The sequence below is a fragment of the Mobula hypostoma genome, chromosome 3 (genome assembly GCF_963921235.1).
Source record: "Mobula hypostoma chromosome 3, sMobHyp1.1, whole genome shotgun sequence".
NCBI lineage: Eukaryota > Metazoa > Chordata > Chondrichthyes > Myliobatiformes > Myliobatidae > Mobula > Mobula hypostoma.
In genome coordinates this window covers 63311375-63336749 of record NC_086099.1, presented here as the reverse complement: position 1 = coordinate 63336749, position 25375 = coordinate 63311375, and the positions used below count along the sequence as shown (strand labels likewise).

Here is a 25375-nt window from a genome sequence, read left to right as displayed (position 1 = left end):
CAGTGCGTTCAACACCATCCGTCCTGCTTTGCTGGGGGAGAAGCTGACAGTGATGCAGGTGGATGCTCCCCTGGTGTCATGGATTCTTGATTACCTGACTGGCAGACCACAGTACGTGTGCTTGCAACACTGTGTGTCCGACAGAGTGATCAGCAGAACTGGGCTCCACAGGGGACTGTCTTGTCTCCGTTTCTCTTCACCATTTACACCTCGGACTTCAACTACTGCACAGAGTCTTGTCATCTTCAGAAGTTTTCTGATGACTCTGCCATAGTTGGATGCATCAGCAAGGGAGATGAGGTTGAGTATAGGGCTACGGTAGGAAACTTAGTCACATGGTGTGAGCAGAATTATCTGCAGCTTAATGTGAAAAAGACTAAGGAGCTGGTGGTAGACCTGGGGAGAGCTAAGGTACCGGTGACCCCTGTTTCCATGCAGGGGGTCAGTGTGGACATGGTGGAGGATTACAAATACCTGGGGATACGAATTGACAATAAACTGGACTGGTCAAAGAACACTGAAGCTGTCTACAAGAAGGGTCAGAGCCGTCTTTATTTCCTGAGGAGACTGAGGTCCTTTAACATCTGCCGGACAATGCTGAGGATGTTCTACTAGTCTGTGGTGGCCAGTGCGATCATGTTTGCTGTTGTGTGCTGGGGCAGCAGGCTGAGGGTGGCAGACACCAACAGAATCAACAAACTCATTCGTAAGGCCAGTGATGTTGTGGGGATGGAACTGGACTCTCTCACAGTGGTGTCTGAAAAGAGGATGCTGTCCAAGTTGCATGCCATCTTGGTCAATGTCTCCCATCCACTACATAATGTACTGGGTGGGCACAGGAATACATTCAGCCAGAGACTCATTCCACCGAGATGCAGCACAGAGCGTCATAGGAAGTCATTCCTGCCTGTGGCCATCAAACTTTACAACTCCTCCCTTGGAGGGTCAGACACCCTGAGCCAATAGGCTGGTCCTGGACTTATTTCCTGGCATAACTTACATATTACTATTTAACTATTTATGGTTTTATTACTATTTAATTAATTATGGTGCAACTGTAATGAAAACCAATTTCCCCTGGGATCAATAAAGTATGACTATGACTATGTGACTAGTTGTGATCCACAAGGGTCAGTGTTGGGACCACTTCTTTTCACATAACATGTGAATGACTTGGATGCCAGAATTGATGCCTGTGTGGCCAAATTTGAGGATGAGATAGGTTGAGGAGCAGGGAATCTGCAGAAGGAGCTAGTCAGATTGGGAGAACAGGCAAAGAAGTGGCAGGTGGAATATAGTGGAGGGAAGTGTATGGTCATGCACTTTGGTAGGAGGAATAAAGGTGAAGATTATTTTCTATATGCAGAGAAAATTCAAAATTCAGAAGTGCAAATGGAATTGGGAATCCTTGTGCAGAATTCCCTAAAGGTTAACTTGCAGGACGAGTCAGTGGTAAGGAAGGCAAATGTAATGTCAGCATTCATATTGAGGGGAATAGAATATAAGATCAAGTATGTAATACTAAGGCTTTATAAGACACTTGTGAGTCTGCATTTAGAGTATTGTGACCAGTTTTGGGCAACTCGTTTAAGAAAAGATGTGCTCGCATTGGGATGGTCGAGAGGAGGTTCACGATAATGATTCCAGGAATGAAAGTGTTAACATATGAGGAGCGTTTGATAGCTCTGGGCCTGTACTCACTGGAATTTGGAAGAATGAGGGGGGATCTTACTGAAATCTATCAAATATTGAAAGACCTAGATAAGGGGATGTGGATAGGATGTTTCCTATAGAAGGTGAGTCTAGGACCAGAGGGCACAGGCTCATAATAGAGGAATGGTCCATTTAGAAGAGAAGAAATTTCTTTAGCCAGAGGGTAGTGAATATGTGGAATTCATTGCCACATACCACTCTGGAGACCAAGTCACTGAGTATACTTAAAGCAGAGGTTGGTAGATTCGTGATTAGTCAGGGTCTCAAAGGTTTTGGGGAGAAGACAGGAGAAAGCGGTTAAGAGGGATAATAAGTCAGCCATGATGGAATAGCAGAGCAGATTCAATGGACTGAATGGCCTAACTGTGCTTCTGCAGTATGTTGATTGATCTGAAAATTTCATCAGTGATAGGTTATAGATACTCTACAGAAACCGTGGTGTAGGAAAGTGCATGTTTGGGTTTCGTATCCATCATTAGACAAATTGCCATGAACCATCTGAAAAGGTTTGTCTTGCTGCATATCATTCAAACAGGAGCACTAAACCTACCATAACTTCTTTAACTTTGAACAGTTCTTGTCATCAGTGTACAGAATAACTAAACTATAATAATGTCTGGCTGAAAGCAGAGTACAGTATTGAAGCCGTTATCGTAACGTGTGCATGCACCCTAGCATTATTATTGATGCCAGCATTACTTTAATCATATTTCAGCTTCTACGTGTACAAACATTCTTCAGTTTCGTTCGGCACAGAGGTATCAGAATTATTTTATTTTTCAAACTCTCAGTGATGCACTTCGTGTATGTAGGAGTCCGACAGGTCAGTTCAAATGACTTAAGATTCAATTGTCTAAACATATTATTTCTTTTCCTCTTATGAAATATTGCAAAAAAATGACACAGACAATTAAAACAGTTCGATACCGTAATACCTAACAGCAAACTCTTGGACCTTAAGTTTCAGACCTCCAATGATAAGTAACTTCTGAACTTATTGACTGGCAGACCGTAGTCAGTTAGTAATGGCCATAAAATTTTATCCACCCTTATCCTTAACACTTGGAGCAGCATGATAGTGTAGCGGTTAGTGTAATGCTATTACAGTGCTTGTGACTTGGGTTCAGTTCTGTTGTTTGTATGGAATTTATATGTTAACATTGTGACCACATGTATTTGCTCTATGTGCTCTGGTTTCCTCCCACATACCAAAGACGTATGGGTTAGTAGTTTAATTGGTCCCATGAGTGTAAATGGGTAATGCAGGCTCACTAGGGTGGAAGGGCTTGTTCCTCTGCTGTACACTCAGTGGCCACTTTATTAGGTACAACTGTACACCTGCTCAATAAAGCGAATATCGAACCAGCCAATCACGTGGCAGCAACTCAATGCATAAAAGAATTCAGACATGGTGAAACGATGCAGTTGTTCAAACAAAACATCAGTATCGAGGAAGAAATGTGATCTAAATGAATTTGACTGTGTAATGATTGTTGATGCCAGAAATTGTGGTTTGAGCATCTCAGAAACTGTTGATAACCTGAGATTTTCACGCACAATAGTCTCTAGAGTTTAGAGAGAATGGGGCAATAAACAAAAAAAATCCAGTCAGCGGAAGTTCTAGGGGTGAAGGCACCTTGTAAATGATAGAGGTCGGAGGAGAATTGCCAGACTAGTTCAAGCTGAAAGGAAGGCGACCGTAACTCAAACAGCCATTTAGGTACCTCAGAAACTGCTCAAGCTCAATAGTTTACAGAGAAAGGTACAAAAAAAAAATCATGAGCAGCAGCTCTATGGGAGAATGGCCAGGCGGGTTCTAGCTGAAAGAAAGGTGACAGTAACTCAGACAACCACGCATTACAACAGTGGTGTTCAGAAGGCCACCTCTAAATGCACACACTTCAAACCTTGGAGTGGATGGGCTACAGAAGCAGAAGACCACAAACATCGGTAAATAAAACTGAATAACTAACTAAATAAATAAATAGATATTTGCTCCCCAGCACTGAGTGCTCAGTCCCCTGTTCTCCACTCTGTATACCTATAACTGTGTGGCCAGATACAGTGCCAACTCAAACTTTAAATTTGCTGTTAACGTCATCAGATCAACAATGACATTGAAATGGATACAAGAAAGAAACTGCTAACCTTATGCCATGATGTGAGAGCAACCACTTAGCTCTAACTGCCTGACCAAGCATTGGTGGGGCGGGGAGATGAAGTGAACTCAATCGTGCCCACAGAAATTTCGGCAGCATCGATATAATCAGCTAGCTCACTGTGTTCCTCCATGCTGATGCAACGATCAAGAAAGCACAGCAGTTCATCTACTTCCTTAGGCACCTGAGAAGATTTGGCATATCCATGAAGATTCTGTGGAACTTCTACAAAGTCTGGGTGAGCTCTGAACCAGTCACCCCATCATTTCCTCTTTCCTGTCAGTGTTCCTGTGGCACTTATATCCCCAGTAATGCCGTGTTTTGAGAGGTTGATAATGATACACTTCAACTTCTGCCTGAGAAGCGACTTGGATCTACTCAGTTTTCCTACCAGCACACAGATCCACAGCAAATGCCACTTCATTGGCTCTTCACTCAACTCTGCAACATCTGGACAGCAAAGATACATACATCAGGATGCTCTTTATTGACTACAGCTCAGCATCCAATACTATCCTCAGTAAGCTCCAAGACCTTGACCTCAATACTCCTTGTTCAATTGGATCCTTGATTTCCTCACTTGCAGACCTCAATCTGTTTGGACTGGCAACAGCATCTCCTCCATGATCTCCATCAGCCAAACTGCACCTCAAAGCTGTGTACTAAGCCCCCTACTCTACTCACTTTATAGTTATAACTGTGTGGCTGAGCACAGCTCCAATGCCATATTCAAGTTTGCTGATGGCACCACTGTTGTGAAAATCTGGCTGAGTGGTGCCACAACAACAAGTTCTTTCTCAATATCAGCACGACCATGGAGCTGATTATTGACCTCAGGAGGAGGAAATCGGAGGTCCATGAGCCAGTCCTCATCAAGGGATCAGAGGTACAGGGGGTCAGCAACTTCAAATTTCTCGGTATTATCTTTTCAAAGGACCTGCCCTGAGCCCAGCACATACAGTAAGTGCAATTATGAAGAAAGCACTGCAGCACCTCTACTTCCTTAGAAGTTTATGAAGATTCAGCATGACATCTAAAACTTTAACAACTTCTATAGTTGTGTGGTGGAGAGTATATTGACTGGCTGCATCACAACTTGCAATGGAAATACTAATGCCGTTGAATTGAAAAATCCTACAAAAAGTAGTGGATACAGCCCAGTCCATCACGGGTAAATACCCTCCCCACCCTTGAGCATATCTACATGGAGCAATGTCGCAGGAAAGCAGCATCCATCATCAGGGACCTCCACCACCCAGGTTATGCTGTCTTATTGCTATTGCCATCAGGAGGAAGGTGCAGAAGCCTCAGGATTTACACCACCAGGTTCAGGAACAGTTATTATCTCTCAACCATCGGCTCTTGAACCAGATGGGATAACTTCACTCAACCTCACTTACCCCATCATTGAAATGTTCCCACAACCTATGGACTCACTTTCAAGGACTCTTCATCTCATGTTCTTAATATATATTGCTTAATTATTTTTTTCTCCTTCCTTTTGTATTTGCACAGTTTGTTATCTTTTGGACACTGTTCACTGTTTTGGTCCGTTATTTCATTGATTTTATTTTGGTTATTGGACTTATTGAGTATGCCTGCAAGGAAATGAATATCAGGTTTCAGAAGATCACAAGATCACAAGACAAAAGAGCAGAAGTAGGCCATTCGGCCCATCGAGTCTGCTCCGCAGCTCCCCCATGAGCTAAACTATTCACCCATCTAGTTCCAATTTCTGGCTTTTTCCCCATATCCCTTGATATCCTACCTAATTAGATACCTGTCAATCTCCTCCTTAAACACCCTCAATAATCGGGCCTCCACAGCCATATGTGGCAACGAATTCCACAAATCCATGACCCTCTGGCTAAAAAAATTTCTCCTCATCTCTGTTTTAACTGGGTACCCTCTAATTCTAAGACTATGGCCTCTTGTCCTGGACTCACCCACCAAGGGAAACAACCTTTCCACATCTACTCTGTCCAACCCTTTCAACATTCGAAACGTTTCTATGAGATCCCCTCTCATTCTTCTATACTCTAATGAATACAATCCAAGAGCCGACAGACGCTCCTCATATGTTAGCCCCTGCATTCCAGGAATCATCCTCGTAAATCTTCTCTGAACTCTCTCCAACATCAGTATATCCTTTCTAAGATAGGGAGCCCAAAACTGCACACAGTACTCCAAATGAGGTCTCACTAATGCCCCATAGAGCCTCATCAACACCTCCTTACTCTTATACACTATTCCTCTTGAAATAAATGCCAACATAGCATTCGCTTTCCTTACTGTCGATCCAACTTGGTGGTTAACCTTTAGGGTATCCTGCACGAGGACCCCCAAGTCCCTTTGCACTTCCGATTTTTGAATTTTCTCCCCATCTAAATAATAATCTGCCCGATTATTTTTTCTTCCAAAATGTACAATTGTACATTTGTCAACGTTGTATCTCATCTGCCATTTTTTTGCCCACTCTCCTAAACTGACTAAGTCTCTCTGCAACCTTTCCATTTCTTCAACATTTCCTGCTCCTCCACCTATCTTGGTGTCATCCGCAAACTTGGCCACAAAACCATTTAATCCATAATACAAATCATTGATATACATCGTAAAAAGAAGCGGCCCCACCACCGACCCCTGCGGAACATCACTAGTAACTGGCAACCAATCAGAATAGGATCCCTTTATTCCCACCCTTTGCTTTCTGCCTATCAGCCAATGCTCCACCCATTTCAATATCTTTCCTATAATTCCATGGGCTCTCATCTTATTAAGCAGCCTCATATGCGGCACCTTATCGAAGGCCTTTTGAAAATCCAAATACACAACATCCACAGCCTCTCCCTTGTCAATCTTATTCGAGATTACCTCAAAAAATTCCAATAAGTTGGTAAGGCAGGATCTTCCCTTCATGAAACCATGCTGGCTTCGGCCTATCTTGTCATGCCCCTCGAGGTATTTCATAACCTCGTCCTTGAGGATTGACTCCAATATCTTTCCAACCACCGATGTCAGACTAATAGGTCTGTAATTTTCTTTTTGCTGCCTCCTTCCTTTCTTAAATAGCGGAACTACATTTGCGACCTCCCAGTCCTCCGGAACCATGCCAGAGTCTATTGATTCCTGGAAGATCATTTCCAATGCTTCCACAATCTTCAAAGCCACCTCCTTCAGAACCCTTGGGTGCACCTCATCCGGGCCGGGAGACTTATCTACTCTTAGTCCACTTAGCTTCCCAAGCACTTTCTCTGTAGTAATCTTGACTGTACCTAATTCTATTCCCTGATACCTCTAGCTATCAGGTATATTGCTCATGTCTTCCACTGTGAAGACTGTTGCAAAATACTCATTCAGTTCCTCCGCCATCTCTTTGTTATCCATTATAATTACTCCAGCATCATTTTCAATCGGTCCCGTATCTAACCTTGTCACTCTTTTAACTCTTTATATATTTAAAAAAACTCTTGGTATCCTTTTTTATGTTAACCGCCAACTTCCTTTCATAATTCATCTTTTCTTTCCTAATGACTTTCTTAGTTTCTTTCTGTAAGTTTTTAAAGGTCTTCCAGTCCTCATTTTCCCACTAATTTTTGCTTCCTTGTACGCCGTTTCTTTTGCTTTTATTTTTGCCTTAACCTCTCTCGTTAGCCACATTTGTGCCATTTTTCCATTCATGATTTTCTTTTTCTTGGAATATATTTTTCCTGCATTTTCCTTATTTCTTGTAGGAATTTCATCCAATTCGGCTCTGCCGTCCCTCCATTTAGTTTACTTTTCCAATCGACTTGGGCCAGTTCCTCTCTCATACCACTGTAATTTCCCCTGTTCCACTGAAATATCGATACACCTGATACCAGCTTCTCCTTTTCAAATTTGAAACTGAACTCAATCATATTATGATCACTACTTCCAAGAGGTTCCTTTACCTCCAGCTCCCTAATCGCCTCAGGTTCATTACAAAGCACCCAATCTAAAACAGCTGGTCCCCTGGTGGGCTTCTGGACAAGTTGCTCCAAAAAGCCATCCTGTAGGCATTCTACAAACTCCCTCTCCTGAGATCCATTACCTTCCCGACTTTCCCAATCCACTTTCATATTAAAATCCCCCATAATTATCTTGACATTGTCCTTCTGACACGCCTTTTCTATTTCCAGCTGCAACTTGTAGTCCACATCCCGACTGCTGTTTGGAGGCCTGTATATAACTGCTATTAGTGTCTTTTTACCCTTGCCATTTCTTAATTCTACCCATTAGGATTCTACCTCTTCTGATCCTATGCCCCTTCTTTCTATTGATTTGATATCGTTACTTACCATCAGGGACACGCCACCCCCTTTACCTACCTTCCTGTCTTTCCTATACACTGTGTATCCTGGGATATTCAGTTCCCAATCACATCCATCATTTAGCCATGGCTCGGTGATGGCCACAATGTCATATCTGTTAACCTACAGCTGTGCAGCAAGGTCATCACTGTACTTTGATCTTGTAAACTTTGCTGCTATGCACTTCATCTTTTAAATCTACTCCTCTTGACCATTCTACTATTGTCACTTTAGCTTTACTTCAGATTGACATTATTCCTACAGTCCTGATAGAAAAGCTACAGAACCTGGGGCTCTGTAACTCACTCTGCAACTGGATCTTCAGCTTCCTAACTGGAGGACCACAATCCGTGCAGACTGGAAATAACATCTCCTTCTTGCTGACAATCAACACTGGTGCACCTCAGGGATACGTGCTTAGCCCCTATTCTACTCTCTCAACACCCATGACTGTGTGGCTAGGCACAGCTCAAGTGCCATCTATAAATTTGCTGATGATACAACTACTGCTGGCAGAATCTCAGATGGAGATGAAAGGGCATACAAGAGCGAGATATACCAGCTAGCTGAGTTGTGTCGCAGTAACAACCGTGCACTCAATATCAGTAAGACCAAAGAGGTGATTGTGGACTTCAGGAAAGGTAAGACAAGGGAACACAAACCAGTCCTCATACAGGGAGCAGAAGTGGAGAAAGTGAGCAATTTCAAGTTCCTGTAAGAAAGTTTTTATGTTCTTCTGGTGTGTGTTTCCTCCGGGTGCTCCAGTTTCCTCCCACAGTCCAAAGACTTACTGGTTAGTAGGTAAATTGGCCATTGTAAATTGCATTGTGATTAGGCTAGGGTTAAACAGGTGGACTCATTGGGTTGGAAGCATTTGACCCACACGACACATCTAAATAAATAATTAAATGATTTCTCGGCCCGAAACATCGACTGTACCTCTTCCTATAGATGCTGCCTGGCCTGCTGCGTTCACCAGCAACTTTAATGTGTGTTGCTTGAGACTATTTTATGCCCGTTTCAGATAGCTGAGCCAAATTGGATTGTTCTGACTTGCTTACACTCATTCACCAGCTTCCCAATAATTCAAAGTACATAGCGGAGAAAGGACACCCAAGATGTCAGATGAAGTAAATATATACTCTGGCTGCTGCAGCAGGAAATCTTGGTATCACATGTCCAAAGGCTCTGTCAAAAATAGCTTTAAGAGGGAAAGAGTGTGGAGCCTACAGATGCAGGTGTCAGTGGCGTGGTTATTAAATTTAGGAATGTACAAGAGTCAGAGTTTTGAAAAAGAACAGAGGATTTACAGAACTGGGGGAGAGACAATGTTAGATTTGGATGATGCTTTGGGGAGATGTTAAAACAGGAAAGCCAGCATGGATCAGCAAGCACTGGTCACTCAGACAAACAGCAACCTGCTTGGAGTAGGTACACTACCATGTTAGGGTTTAATCTAATGAAAAAAGTGTACCAATGGCATGTAAATAAATAATTCAACACAGAATCCTTTCGTAAATTGGGAAGGCTTATGAAGTGAATTCCCGAGTTCAAGTCTAGGTGTCTGAAAAGATGCTAAGATAGAGATAAGCTTTATTTGTCACATATCATCGTAGCATGCCCACAGATGGCTGATGTGATTATCTTTAGGTACGAGTGAGAGGCAGAATTGGAGGAGTACAGAAATCTTGTCATTGGAGGAAGCTACCAAGACAAGGAATGTGGATTAGGGCACAGGGCGATTTCAAAGCAAGGAGAGGGATTTTAAAATCAAGGCTTTACTTAACCAGGAGCAAATGTAAGTGAGTGACTAGATTGAAGGTTGACTAAGACAGGTGAGTTATGACATAGAGTAGGTAACAGTAATTGGGATGGACTGATGTTTACAGAGATTGGTAATACAGAGGCTAGCCAAGTACTGGGAGTCAAGAGTAGATTGAGATGGGTTTCAGCAGCAGAGCTGGAAAAAAGGCAATGACAACATTGTGCCAAAAGTCAAATAGGTGGCCTTGGAGATAGCATGGCTGTCAACAGTATGGCTTAGTTTCAATCAGTTGCCCATGATAGGAATGGAGCCAGTGGCCAGATAATGGAGTTTGTGACACTAACTATTTAAAATGGTTTCTGCCTTGCCAATATTTACTTGCAAGAACTTTATAGTATTGGTTATTGCAAAAATAGTCTGATAATTTAGATACATTGAAGCAATAAACAGGAGTGGTGATGAGGTAAACCTCCATGCAAAGAGTGGTGAAAAGTGATGCCACAGATGTTTTCATTTATTTTGTTTCAGGTAACTTTATGCTATAAAAATTAGTAGAGCAAAAACAAATAACTTTCATATTCTTTACCATAAAGTACAAACCAAAGGATGCTAGTTTAACATTTTGTTTCTAAAAGCAGTGGTTTATGACTAATGTTAAAAGCGACTGAATTCATTTGTTTTAAACATTAGGTGATGTTACAAATTCTCAGTAAGACAAAGTCCATATTGTCTTAAGGTTACCTCGCACAACCTTCTCATAATTCCATTTCCTTCCCTCCTAATACCCCTGATAAAAGCAATCATTCTAACAGAAGCTACAATATGTTTATACATTAAAGTGCAAAGGTAAGTTGTGATGATGATTTTCACGATCACACCATAAAAATATCCATAATAAATGTGGGTGTATTAAATGGATCAATCACACATTTTTCAAGCACTCATTCTTGCCAAGCAGCAGTCTTGGAATTGAGAGCAAAGTCCCTAATCTGAGTGCAGTGAAGTAGAGAGCAGAATGCATTCGAAATTCCATGGGTAAAATAGATAGTAATTATCTGCTATAAGTCATTTGCATAATTACAAATGTTTCATGAAAGATTTTACATCAAAGTCATAGAGTGTAATGGAGTACAATTCTTTTCTAAAAAGCTGTTGTGCATTTTAATAATAGTACTTGGTATAATTTTATTAATATACTTGCAAATAAGTTAATCATCAAAATCGAGTTGTGCTTATTTTAGATAAGAATGAACAGTTCTCTACATTTGTATAGTCTGACTTCACCAAAATGTCATAATTGTGACATTAGTTTGTGATCAGTTCAGTATCTGGGCATGCTAAACCTTGAACCAGCTTACAGAACATAGAAAAATACGACGCAGGTACTGTATACCCTTTTGCTCTCAAGATTGTACCAACCATGATGCCAATCCAAGCTAATCCCACCCAACCCCACCTGCACTCAGTCAATCGCTCTCTTTTCCCTGTTCATGTACCTATATGAATGTCTCTTAAGAAGTACTGCAACATATTTATATTTTTTTTAAAATTACAGATGACAAAGTGTAAGATTGATAGATAAATAGATACTTTATTGATTCCAGAGGAAATTACAGTGTCACAGTATCATTACAAGTACAGTCTAACAGGAGGGGGTCATCACTTCCCTGGCTGTCGGTTGATTCATTATAGAGCCTGATGACTGACAGTAAGAATGATCTAATATAGTGCTCTTTGGAACAGCTCAGTTGTCTTAGTCTATTACTAAAATTGCTCCTCTGTTCAGCCAAGCTGGCACACAGAGGGTGAGAAACATTGCCCAGCATTGCCAGGATATTCTGTAGGGTCTTTTGTTCTACCACAGATTCCAGTGTGTCCAGTTTGACTCCTATAACAGAGACAGCCATTCTAATCAGTTTATACAGACTGTTGGCATCACCCATGTTGATGTCATTGTCCCAGCACACCACCACATTGAAGATTGTACTGTCGACAATGGCCTTGTAGAACATATGAAGGAGAGACCTGCATACTCCAAAGGACCTCTGTCTTCTCAGTGAGTAGAGGTGTCTCTGACCCTTCTTGTACACAGCCTCTGTGTTGCTGTTCCACTCAAGTCCGTCATCCAGGTGCATCCCCAGGTACTTGTCGGTTCTCACCACATCCATGTCCTCACCATCAATAGTAACAGGGAGCTGTGCAGGCTTAGTCTTCCTAAAGTCCATCACCATCTCCTTGTCTTACTGATGTTCAGCTGCAGATGATTTGATGATTCAGCTTGCACCATATGACAAAGTCCTCCACCAGGGCCCTGTATTCATCCTCCCGTCCTCCCTTTATACACCCGACTATTGCTGAGTCATTAGAGAATTTCTGCAGATGACATGACTCAGTGTTATATCTAAAGTCCAAGGAATACAGGGTAAACAGGAAGGGAGCCAATGTAAATGGCTTCTGGTGTAACTCACCTACGTTCAAAACACCCACACACTCAACAATGTAATCACCTCAGATTGTGCTGAAGTAAGCAGGAAAAAATAATGGAAATGTGACCTAGAATGCTGAGTTAAGGACATTTTCAGATCAGGATATGTAATTAAATTATCTGAATATTTTGCTCCAAAATTAATTTTCTTTAGTGAATTATAACTGAGTTATAATTGACTCCACATTGTTTCCTTCTGAATGTTTTCTTTAATAAAGCTCTCAGTCACCTGATCCAATATCTTCAAATGTGACTGAGCTAATATGTGAGCTTATTCCATCCAGCATCTTGTACTCTTTTCTATGCCATATAGTTATCACTCACAAGTGATAATTATACAGCATTATAGAACAATGGACTCTGCGAGCTAAGTAAGACTATATGTGTGTGGAGTTTGATTTGCTTACTGTAGTGTTTTGATAAAATGCAAAACTAAATTAGTTTAATATCTAAAGCTAAGTTAAGCTAGTTCAAAATTTTAATTTGAAACTTATCTTCAGTATGAAGAAAACACATGGCAAAGAGAAAGAATTATATTTGGTATTACTCGGAATGTTATCTGCGTACATAAGAAACAAGATATAATTTCAATGTCCAATACACATTTCAAATTAATGGACGTTTATTTCCTTCCATGTCTGGTTCAAACTGCACCCTCAAATCTGACTAGTTATTGACCAGTAATGTTATTAAGCCAAATTTGATATCCAAAATGACAACAGTTATGGCCCACCTTACGATACATGATCATTTTCTCACCTGATTCAAGTGCATGGAAAAAGGAATAAAGTTGACTGCCTGTTGTAAGTAAAATGAATATCCTTCTGTAACTGGATAGAATAAGTGAAGAGAGAGTGAGGAAGAATGAAGCCTACAGCCCTAATAGCCTGAAAAGAAACACACTAATCAAAGCACACTCACATCAAGTAGCAGTTTTTGCCAAGTTATGCGCACTATATAGAAGTACTCCACCAAACATTATTACAGCAAAATCCAGAAATGTATACAAACTATGGTAATTCTAATATCCTTTCCTACAAGAGCTTCATTTAAACAGGATCAAAGCTCACCTAATAGAGGAAGTGAAAAATTGCTCAAACACAAAACAGGGAACAGAATTACAATTTACAACTATAGATTACTTTGATTTCTAATGTAGAAAACAGAAATAACACAAATGTTACTGACTGGAGTGAGAGTTGAATTACATTTCTTTATTTGGAGAATAAAATGCTTGGTTGCTTTAAAACAAGGCACTGATTCTGCATCTAAAACAAAATCTCTGTGTGATTATTGTATATTTTATTTATTGAGGTCTAATGTTTTTCACAAGACCACTGAAGTTGAAGTCCATTCACATTATTGAAAACTGTGATTGTAAGGTATTTCCTAGAAATCTTCATCTTATCCAAATTAAGATCTTTGACAATAACAAAGGTATCACTGAAACCAATTTCACTAAATTTATAAATACGTGAACTACATCATTACCGGGGTACCATTTATCAAGCCGTGGAAAAAAAAACACGCCAAGTACTTATCACATTGTCTGTCAACAAGCAACAGTGAACAAACAGAATAATTCCCAAACATTCTATCTGCAAAAACTCTAAAAGGATGAGAAAGAAAAATGAGCAACATCTTAGTCTGATTTATCACCTGGATGTTGCTATCTTTGCTTTACAAGGTTTGATGAGAGATCCACTGATCAGAAACAACTCAAAACCCAGTTGTGGTCAGTGAAATTATCCAGATGTACTTGCAGTTTCCAGGCTTCCCTTTCATAAATACAAATATCTGCCAAATCCAGAACCACCATGCCATGAAGCTTCACCTATTGCTAGTAGGTATTATTCCACCATGGATGGGTGCATGATTGATTGCTCTATTTAAGTATGCTTGAATCAATCAACTGAATAGTATGTTACTTCGCTTGCAGTGCACAAGAAACTACATTCCCATACCACTGAACTCTTAATACAAAGGAGTATCTACTTACAGATATATTTCAGCAAAAATCCAGCAACCTTAGCAGCGAGTTGAAGATGTTATGGAAGAATTCTTCCAATGGATTTATGGATTATTACACATTCTATGTAATTATCAAATTCTACACTAATGATACATGTGGACTTGAATAGCATTATACACATTATAACTAGATCTTAATTGTTTTTCTAACTTTATCATTTTAATAATCTCAATTCCTTAAGGCTTGATGGCAAGTCAAGGATTATTTTCTACTTCCAATTTCTTTTAACAAAGTAGTGGTGAGCAACTTTTTTCTCGGGTTGGGTGTTTTTCAATTGTCCTTTGAGCTATGCTCACCCAGGTAGTGACAAGTATCCCATTACCTTGACGGTATGCCTTGTAGGTGGTAGGAAGTTTTGAGGGAAAAATCAGGATGTGATTATATTTGTGTATCTGATCCAGAAAAGTCCTTGGTCAAAGTTGTTTCCAAGATGTTGACTGTGGGTTTCTTAGATTTGGAACTTTAATAATTATATGGAAGGAAGTTATCTGCTATAACAAAGTCAGTTAAAGATTTGATTAATCAATTAAATATCAAAAGAAACTGGGAGGGGCATGACACAAAATTACTTGCCACTTGTCCTAAATAAAGATGAGTTCTTTCATTGTCTGCAAAATAAAACTGAGCACCATAAAATTATCAACAATCAGTCGAGAAGCAGCTGGAGATGGTTGGGAGTACAAACTGATGAAAGGAACTCTTACAAAATATCTTGATATCAGTAACCTCAAGCACACGCGTCATCTTTGTTTGAAATAATGCTCTAGCTAGTCACACACAAACTAGGTATCTGAATTTTACCACCATCTGCCTAACAACTATAAATATTTCAGGGTTCTACAACAACACCAAGAGATTCAGAGCAACAGATACAGCTCACTCATATGTTCTTAATAGACTTGCCTATAATCTGTTAATTCTTTTCAACAATCAAAATTTTTATTTAACCAATAAGATTTATTTAAACTACACAACTGTTGGTGCTTAATTAAAATTTAAACTTAATGACTTTACTGCAGAAGATAACCTCCTTCAATAGGCTGAAGGTCCAACATACCACACTATTTAAAATAAATATATTGTATATTTGTGGAATATCTTTGCTTGCATGTTCCATTTATCAAAATATTTGTATAGAAATATTGACATTTATGATGTAATTATGTTCTCTGACACTTAACTAAATATTGTTTTAAGTTCAAGGAATTGCTAAAGGAACGTATTAACACCGAAATGACAATATTTTGTGTTTTCATATACTCCCCTGTTTCACAACAACTACTACTCCGCCGATCTTGGATGAAGTTACTCATGACCTCTGACCTATGCTACGATGCATTCAACCAGTAAGTTTTGCCACTCTAATCTAAAATGGGTTCTGAAACAGGATCTGTAAAACCAAACGGTCAGTCTGATGAGGTAGTATTTTAAATAGTTTAAAATTGGGCATAGGAATTATACTTACACAAAAGGTAATATATTAAACTTAATGCCCTAAAAGACTTGATCTTCCTCTGCAGAATAAGTTTGATTATATGTGAGCAAGTCCAGTAGAAGGAGATTATAGATGTTTCCTTTAATATTTACTGGCATTGACATTCAATGGGCCAGACCACTGTTGTGAATTATATTGTCCTTCAAAATTGCTTTGGACAGGTGGACCATAGCGACTGTACTCCACGGTAGAAGAATGGATCTTGGGATTTAAAAGATTAATTCTGCATACTACCTAAAACCTCATGAGGCATTAACTTTGCTGCTACTTTATTCGCAATGACAGGAGGTATTAAACTGTGATTCCCAAAGAAGTAGACTGCCATTGTATGCTGAAACTTCTCTCATGTTTGGGATGGTTAAAGGGCCAGAGTCTTTTGGCTCATGGGGCTTTGTCCCACTAGAAGGGATAAAGCTTGTAGTGGCTGGAGTTCCCAAGCTAAGGTGATTGTAAAGCGATGGATGAGCTTATGGTACTCTGGTACGCTGAATATAGAACACAGACCAGTACAGCACAGTACATCCTTTTGACCCACAATGTGACAACCTTTTAAACTCCTCCACTATCAATCAAACCCTTCCCTCCTAAACTGCCCATTAGTGTCTATTCTTCTTACATCTGTATGTCTGTCTCTCAAATGTCCCCATTGTATGTGCCTCTAATACCAGCCCTAGAAAAGCATTTCGGGCACCTGTCACTCTCTGTGGAAAGAGACCTACTTCTGACATCTCCCCTAAATTTTCAGAATCAGAGCCAAGTTTAATATCACTGGCACATATCATGAAATTTGTTGTCTTTGTAGCGCAATACAAAATAATAGAGAGAAAACTGAATTGCGGTAAATATATATATATATATAAAATAGTTAAATTAAATAAGTAGTGCAAAAATACTAATGAAAGAAGTAGTGAGGTAGTGTACATGAGTTCAATGTCTATTCAGAAATCGGATGGCTGAGGGGAAGAAGCTGTTCCTGAATCTTTAAGTATGTGCCTTCAGGCTCCCGTACCTCCTTCCTGATGGTAGCAATGAGAAGAGGGCATGACCTGGGTGATGGGGGGTTTTTAATGATAAATGCCACATTCCTGAGACTTCGTTTCTTGAAGATGTCCTGGATGCTACCGAGGCTAGTGTTCATGATGGAGATGACTAAGTTCACAATACTTTGCAGCTTATTTCGATCCTGTGCAGTAGACCACACCTCCCTCATACCAGATGGTGATGCAGCCAGTTAGAATGCCCTCCATGGTATATTTGTAGAAATTTTCAAGTGTCTTTTGTGACATACCAAATCTCCTCAAACTCCTAATGAAATATAGCTGCTGTCATGCCTTCTTTGTAGCTGCGTTAACATGTTGAGCCCAGGATACATCCTCAGAGTTGTCGACATCCAGGAACTTGAAATTCCTCACACTCTCCACTTTTGATCCCTCTATACCGACTGGTGTGTCTTCCCTCATCTTACGCTTTCTGAAGTCCACAATCAGTTCTTTGGTCTTACAGATATTGAGTTCAAGTTGTTGCTGTGACACCACTCAACTAGCTGATATATCTTGCTCCTGTACACCCTCTCATCACCATCTGAAATTCTGACAACGATAGTCTTGTCATCAGCAAATGTACAGATGGCAATTCAGCTGTGCCTAGCCACACAGTCATGGGTGTAAAGAGAGTAGAACAGTGGGCTGAGCACACATCCCTGAGGTGCACCAGTGTTGATTGTCAGTGAGGTAGAGATGGTATTTCAAATCTTCACAGATCGTGGTCTTTCAGTTAGGAAGATGGGGATCAGGTTGCAGAGGAGGTACAGCTGCCCAGGTTATGGAGCTTTTCAGTCAGAACTGTAGGAATCATTGTGTTAAACACTGAGCAGCAGTCAATAACCAGCATCCTGGCATAAGTATTAGTATTGTCCAGATGATCCAAGGCCTTGTGTAAAGCCAATGAGATTATATTTACTGTAGACCTATTGTGGGGATTGTCAAATTGCAGTGGGTCCAGGTTCTTGCTGAGACAAGAGTTAATTCTAGCCATAACCTATCTCTCAAAGCACTGCATCACCATGGATGTGAATGGGACTGGACGACTCCACTCATCTTAAAAGGACATCCTCTTGTATTGACTATTGCCATACAGGGAAAAAAGGCACCAGCACTCCACTCTATCTCTGACTCTCAGAATCTTATATGCATCTATCAAGTCAGCTCTCATCTTACATCACTCCAAAAATAAAAGTCCTCACTTCCTTAATCTTTCCCCATATATCACATTCTCTAATTCAGACAGCATCCTAGCAAATCTGCTTTAGAGATGGTGCAAATCATCCACAAGCTTCCTATAATGAGGTGACCAGAACAGAACACAGTACTCCAAGTGTAGACTAATCAGAGATTTATAGGACTGCAACATTTCCTCATGGCTCAGCCAGGACTTGCCTTGCTCACAGAAGGCAGTGGGTGGTAGGAAATGGAATGTACAAACGTACTATGCAGGGCCAGATTAAGCTAGTGCGGGGCCTGTAGCATATGTTATAAAGGGGCCCTAAATTTTTTAAATGCACATAAGTACTAAAACATAAATTATTTACTTGCATAGTAAAGTAATTCAATTTTTTCATTTGCTATACAGCCAGATAATATGACAAATGTCTGACACTTCAGTAGTAGTATTACTTACATGTAGGTATCAATTTCTAGTGTCAAAAGTTACAAAACTACAATTTAAAAGTCACATTTTCTAGATTTAGCATGAGCAAATTTGTTGATGATACTGGAAATATCTATTTCACGCAGAAGTTCATGTTCATTGCTCATGAGAGTGAAATTGTTCAATCTGTTTTGACCCATGGTGATCCTTAGTTCATTTTTAATCCTTTTCAGTTTTGAAAATGAGCGTTGTCCTCTGCAGTTGGTAACCATGAGTGACAAATAGACGCGCAAGGCATTTTCTACATTTGGAAAACATGACTCCAAAGAATTGTCAGTTATCAAACGGTACAACTATAACTCTACAAGGTCTTGTTTGGCGCCAATATGAGAAGCAAGATCAGTTTTCAACAGTCCAGTAAACTGCACAATTTCTTCATTAAGACTTTCTTCCAGATCTTCCGGATATGATTTAATAAGATTTGATGACCTCTTTACGATCTCTTCAGGTGTAAATAACTGTAACTGATGAAGGAATCCAAAAACACTATTCACCTTCAGATAAGCTTTCTGCCTTTTTGACAGGGCAGAAAGCAAGCTGTCAATAATGGCAAGAAATGTTCGGCTTTTAAACTTTTGAGAAGGAGTTTGTGATTCAACAAGTGGATCAAGAGTGCTGGAACCACTGAAATCATCATACACACGACTTTGCTTGTGTTTTCTTCGAGTTTGCTGTTGATAATCTTCACACTTAGTCAGATCCTTGGCTTTTTGCTCAATATCTGAAAAAGTAGACTGTATAGCTTGAATATATCCATGCAAGGATTCATAGAGTGCACAAGCTGTGTTCAAGTCTTGGCCAGAAAATTGCAAAGAAGCACTGGTCATTTGAAAACGCTGTAATACTTGATCCCATAATATGACGTTTATTCTTGTTTCCAACTTCATCATAGTTGAAAGTAGTCCACGAGCCTGTTGTCAACACACTGTCTTCTGATCATTGTTAGTTGAAATGTCATCCAAGACTTGTTTTATCGCAGAAAAGTTGTGTAAAAGTGCTTTTGTTGCATCTGCACGAGCTGACCACCTGGTATCTGACATTCTTTTCACAATGGGCAAACAAGCACCACCATCAGATAATGCAGAAGAAAGGAGATCCCATCAATAAGTAGAGGCAGAAAAATATGTTTACAGGCTTTCTACAAATTGAAAGAAAATTAATGCTTCTTGACAACATTCAGCAGCACATTTTCCAACCAACTTTAGTGAATGTGCAAAACATGGAATGTAATCCGCATACTCATTCAGCTCTTTAATTCGTGCTTGTAAGCCACTATACTTGCCACTCATGTTGCTGGCATTGTCATAAATTTGACCACGGCAGTCTTTTATATCAATGTCATTTTCCTTTAAAAAGTCAAGTAAACTTTGAGCGAGCTGTTCAGCACTATAACTTTCCATATCCAAAAACTTCACAAATCTTTCAACTGGTCCAGACGGCAAAACATAGCGCACAGTCAAAGTGCAGTGTAACAGCTCACGCTGCAGAGGCTTGGGAGCGTGAGAGATAGCACAAAGGTCACCATGACACAGCAAGGAGCCAACACACGCCTGCACACACACACCATGCAGCTCCCCCGACATGAAAACTACAGCGTTGCCAGATCGTCGTGAGACCGATTACAGAGGCTTGGCTGGCACCAGGGCAGGAATGGATTCTCAATATCCCTGGATTTCAGTGCTTTAAAAGGGATGGGCGGGGGGGGGAGGGGGGGAGGGGAGGAGGGGTGGCATTACTGGTCAGGGATACTATTACAGCTATAGAAAGGGTGGGTAATGTAGCAGGATCCTCTTCTGAATCAGTATGGAAGTCAGGAACAGGAAGGGAGCAGTTACTCTATTGGGAGTATTCTATAGGCCCCCTGGTAGCAGCAGAGATACAGAGGAACAGATTGGGAGGCAGATTTTGGAAAGGTGCAAAAATAACACGGTTGTTATCATGGGTGACTTTAACTTCCCCAATATTGATTGGCACCTGATTAGTTCCAAGTGTTTAGATGGCGCAGAGTTTGTTAAGTGTGTCCAGGACAGATTCCTGTCACAGTATGTTGACAGGCTAACTAGTGGGAATGCCATACTAGATCTAGCACTAGGTAATGAACCGGGTCAGGTCACAGATCTCTCAGTGGGTGAGCATCTGGGGGAAAGTGACCACCGCTCCCTGGCCTTTAGCATTATCATGGAAAAGGATAGAATCAGACAGGACAGGAAAATTTTTAATTGTGGAAGGGCAAATTATGAGGCTATAGGGCTAGAACTTGCGGGTGTGAATTGGGATGAAGTTTTTGCAGGGAAGTGTACTATGGACATGTGGTCAATGTTTAGAGATCTCATGCAGGATGTTAGGGATAAATTTGCCCCAGTGAGGAAGATAAAGAATGGTAGGGTGAAGGAACCATAGGTGACAAGTGAGGTGGAAAATCTAGTCAGGTGGAAGAAGGCAGCATACATGAGGTTTAGGAAGCAAGGATCAAATAGGTCTATTGAGGAATATAGAGAAGCAAGAAAGGAGCTAAAGAAGGGGCTGAGAAGAGCAAGAAGGGGGCATGAGAAGGCCTTGGCGAGTAGGGTAAAGGAAAACTCCAAGGCATTCATCAATTATGTGAAGAACAAAAGGATGACAGGAGTGAAGGTAGGACCGATTAGAGATAAAGGTGGGAAGATGTGCCTGGAGGCTGTGGAAGTGAGCGAGGTCCTCAATGAATACTTCTCTTCGGTATTCACCAATGAGAGGGAACTTGATAACAGTGAGGACAATATGAGTGAGGTTGATGTTCTGGAGCATGTTGATATTAAGGGAGAGGAGGTGTTGGAGTTGTTAAAATACATTAGGACGGATAAATCCCCGGGGCTTGAAGGAATATTCCACAGGCTGCTCCACGAAGCGAGGAAAGAGATTGCTGAGCCTCTGGCTAGGATCTTTATGTCCTCGTTGTCCATGGGAATGGTACCGGAGGATTGGAGGGAGGCAAATGTTGTCCCCTTGTTCAAATAAGGTAGTAGGGATAGTCCGGGTAATTATAGACCAGTGAGCCCTACATCTGTGGTGGGAAAGCTTTTAGAAAAGACTCTTAGAGATAGGATCTATGGGCATTTAGAGAATCACGGTCTGATCAGGGACAGTCAGCATGGCTTTGTGAAGGGCAGATGGTGTCTAACAAGCCTGATAGAGTTCTTTGAGGAGATGACCAGGCATATAGATGAGGGTAGTGCAGTGGATGTGATCTACATGGATTTTAGTAAGGCATTTGACAAGGTTCCACACGGTAGGCTTATTCAGAAAGTCAGAAGGCATGGGATCCAGGGAAGTTTGGCCAGGTGGATTCAGAATTGGCTTGCCTGCAGAAGGCAAATGGTCATGGTGGAGGGAGTACATTCAGGTTGGAGGGTTGTGACTAGTGGTGTCCCACAAGGATCTGTTCTGGGACCTCTACTTTTCGTGATTTTTATTAATGACCTGGATGTAGGGGTAGAAGGGTGGGTTGGCAAGTTTGCAGATGACACAAAGGTTGGTGGTGTTGTAGATAGTTTAGATGATTGTCGAAGATTGCAGAGAGACATTGATAGGATGCACAAGTGGGCTGAGAAGTGGCAGATGGAGTTCAACCCCGAGAAGTGTGAGGTGGTACACTTTGGAAGGACAAACTCCAAGGCAGAGTACAAAGTAAGTGGCAGGATACTTGGTAGTGTGGAGGAGCAGAGGGATCTCGGGGTACATGTCCACAGATCCCTGAAAGTTGCCTCACAGGTAGATAGGGTAGTTAAGAAAGCTTATGGGGTGTTAGTTTTCATAAGTTGAGGGATAGAGTTTAAGAGTCACAAGGTAATGATGCAGCTCTATAAAACTCTGGTTAGGCCACACTTGGAGTACTGTGTCCATTTCTGGTCGCCTCACTATAGGAAGGATGTGGAAGCACTGGAAAGGGTACAGAGGAGATTTACCAGGATGCTGCCTGGTTTAGAGAGTATGCATTATGATCAGAGATTAAGAGAGCTAGGGCTTTACTCTTTGGACAGAGGGAAGATGAGAGGGGACATGATTGAGATATACAAGATATTAAGAAGAATAGATAGAGTGGATAGCCAGCGCCTCTTTCCCAGGGCACCACTGCTCAATACAAGCGGACATGGCTTGAAGGTAAGGGGTGGGAATTTCAAGGGGGATATTAGAGGAAGATTTTTTACTCAGAGAGTGGTTGGTGCATGGAATGCACTCCTGAGTCAGTGGTAGAGGCAGATACACTAATGAAATTTAAGAGACTACTAGACAGGTATATGGAGGAATTTAAGGTGGGGGGTTATATGGGAGGCAGGGTTTGAGGGTCGGCACAACATGGTCGGCCCAAGGGCCTGTAATGTGCTGTACTATTCTATGCTATACGGTGAGATGCTGATTTCACCAGACTGCACCTTACAAGCATTTAGCGCGGGCGGGGCCCTCGAAAATGCAGGGACTGGAGCATATGCTATTTTTGCTACTAGGTTAATCCGGCCCTGGTATTATGCCTGGAGGTCAAAGTTCAAAGTACATTAATTATCAATAATGTAAACTATGCACAACTTTAAGATTCATCTCGTTACAGGCAGCCCAATTAAGAAATTCAAAGGAGCCTGTTAAAAAAGACTGTCAAACACCCAGTATGCAGAAAAAAAAAATAGATTGAGCAAACAATAAAAGTAAACAAATAATATTCAGAACTGAAGTTCACAAAAGTGAGTCTACAGCCACGAAGCCAGTCACAGCCGACCCGGGAGCCTGTTATTTGCAGGCCACAGCCTCAGCTCAGCACAGAAATGAGTAAATCACATGAGCAGCGAGCTGACCTTCTCCTCCAGCCCCAACACCCTGACCTTTTCAAACTGGTCCACTGAGTCTATTGGCCGTGGAAACATTTCAATGATGGGGCAAGTGAAGTTGAGTAAAGTTATTCCCTTTGGCTCAAGAGCCTGATGGTTGAGAGGTAATAACTGTTCTTGAACCTGGTGGTGAGAGTCTTGAGGCTCCTGTACCTTTTTCCCGAAACCAGTAGCAAGAAGAGAGTATGATCTGTGTGGTGAGGATCCCTGATGATGGATGCTTCATTCCTGCAATAGTGTTTCATGTAGATGTGCTCAATGGTGGGGACAGTTTTACCCATGATGGACTGGGCCATATCCACAACTGTTTGTACGAGTTTCCATTCAAGGACGTTGGTGTTTCCATACCAGGCTGTGATCAGCCAGTCAATATACTCTCCACCACATATCGATAGAAGTTTGTCAAAGTTTTAGTTTTCATGCTGAACCTTCATGAACTTCTAAGGAAGTAGAGGCATTGCTGTGCTTTATTCATAATTACCCTGCTATTTTTCTTGCAATTTGCCTACAAGTTTGATCTTTCAATGTATATCACTTCATACGTTTCTGGACTGACCTCCATCTTCTACTACTCAGCTCAGCTCTGCATCCCATCAATATCCTGTTGTAACCTTCTACACTACCCAGAACATCACTAACCTTTGAGTCATCTGCAAACATACTAACCCACCATTTGAATTCCACATCCAAGTCATTTATAGAAATCACAAAGAGCAGGGATCCCAGAACAGACCCCTCAGATCCCACTAGTCACTGATATCCAGGCAGAATACTCTCATCTACTACCATGGTCTGCCTTCTGTGAGCAAACCAATTCTGAATCCATGCAGCAATGTTTCTACAGATCATTGTCTCATAACTTTCTGAATCAGCCTACCACGGGGAACCTTACTAAAATCCATGACCACTCCTCTACCTTCATCAGTTTGTTTAGAAACCTCCAGGAAAAACTCAGCCAGGCTCATGAGGTACGATTTGCATCACTTTTGATAAATGTAGGTTGAAAAGCAAGCTTAATTATGAAGGAAACATAACATGGGCTTTTACCGCATATACACTGGAATATAATTGGGAAAATGTGAAATTATTCAGTCTGACCGAGCCCTGAGATACAGAAGGTTCGGAGTGTTTATAGTGTCTGATTCAAAAAAGTTTAAAATGCAAATACAAGTAACGAGAGAATCTAACAATATCATTGTTTTCTGATGTGAGAACTGAGGACAAACAAAATGCTTTGATTACCTGGGGTATGTTGAATCCATATTTGAGTACAATTCTGTCGTTCTTGTTTAATGAAGCTAGTTCAGGCATTGAAAACAATTCACTAAAAGTTTACTGGAGTAATATCTAGAATGGGCAGTTTGTCCAATTAGGAAAAATTGGATAAACTAGGTTTGTATTCACCAGAGTTTAGAAGAGTGAGAGAGAGGGGACTTAACTGAAACACACAAGATTCTGAGAGGTCTCAACAAGATGGATATGGAAAAGATTCTTCCTTTTGTGGGGCCGGGCCCCTATTTTTTAAAAAGGTCACCCTTCAAGACAGAAATGAGGCAACAATTTTCCTCTAAAAATTTCATGTATTTTTAGTACTTCCTCCCTCATGGGCAGTGGCCACCTTATTAAGTCCCACTGTAGGTACTCAGCAGTCACTACGTGTATGTTCATGTTGCTGTGCTGCTGAAGCTCAGCCACTTCGAAGTTCAACATGTCATGCCATTAGAAACGCTCTTCTACACACCACACCGCTATCAGAGTTGCTGTTACATCCTGGCAGCTTGAACCAGTCTGGCCATTCTCCTCCGACCTGAGGCATTTTCACCCACAGAAATGCTG

At 41.0% G+C, this 25375-nt stretch overlaps 1 protein-coding gene across 9 annotated transcripts in view; it reads right to left on the bottom strand.

Moving 5' to 3' along the window:
* corin (corin, serine peptidase) overlaps positions 1 to 25375 on the bottom strand; it is a 192973-nt gene that overhangs the window by 132233 nt on the left and 35365 nt on the right. The window lies entirely within an intron of this gene.